The sequence below is a fragment of the Pinus tabuliformis genome, chromosome 9 (genome assembly GCF_031772625.1).
Source record: "Pinus tabuliformis cultivar Carrire ecotype Pingquan chromosome 9, CPIR1, whole genome shotgun sequence".
In the NCBI taxonomy this organism is placed as follows: domain Eukaryota; kingdom Viridiplantae; phylum Streptophyta; class Pinopsida; order Pinales; family Pinaceae; genus Pinus; species Pinus tabuliformis.
In genome coordinates, this window is record NC_142307.1 from 46,238,055 (window position 1) to 46,239,111 (window position 1,057).

Sequence of the window (1,057 nt, forward strand, 5' to 3'; positions counted from 1 at the left end):
CTCTAATTTCAACCTCTATGCCATCAAAATCTATGGAAAATGATTTGGTTACTTCCTTGTTAAAACCATCAAAATTTTCCATGAACTCTAGCCACTGTGCTTTCTATAGCATTTATTTCACCTACGGATATCCTTCCATAAATTTTCTACCATTTGGTTTTGTTCTCACTATGATGCCCATGCTTGAGAAGTTTCACCTCAGAATTCTTTTCTTGATAGGGTATGAGTCAAGGTTTTGGGATAATTGTTTTTGGTGAGAGTATGAATGAGAGCGAGAGGAAAAAGAAGTGAAATTAAGTGACCATTAGGGTATGAATGAATATGAGCTAGGTGATCTCAACACTCAATGCATAGTTTTGGCATCCTAAGTTTTCTTTCCCATTCTTATTTTCTTTTTATCCCTCTTGTTCTTTTTAGAATAATTAGCTACACAATTTTGGTGATAATTTCTTCAATTACTTTATTAGTGGACTGCACTTGTCCATTTTCTTGAGGATGATATGGAGTGGACTTCCAATGTTTGATTTTGTACTCCTCCATTATCTTCTGTACCAACTTGGATGTGAATTGAGTACCTTAATCTGTTACAATTTCCCTTGGGACACCAAAACGAGTAAAGATATCCTCGAAAAGAAATAAAAATACAACATTTCAGTAGCAAAAGGAAGTGCTTTAGCTTCTACACATTTCATAACATAATCAGTGCAAACAAGAATGTACCCTTTCTATCTTGATGGTGGATTGATCATTAGGGGAACTTTGAGGTCTAAAATGGGCCTCCTAAGGAAAATGTACAACCCAAATAAACCTTATAAGAACCAATAGGATTCAAGATGATGATGTCAACCATGGGGAATGATTCATCATTTTTGGAGTAAAAAGCTAAAAATAATAAAATATTACAACTACTTTTTCAAATCTCCCCCGATCGGGGTCGCTCCCCGAGGAAATAGGCCAGATATTGTTGGGTTGTGTTATATTCTTTCCACGACTAACCTGCGTAGTGAATAGGGGGGTTAGAGGTGGGGCGGAACCCCCTCTTCGTTGCACTGATTGA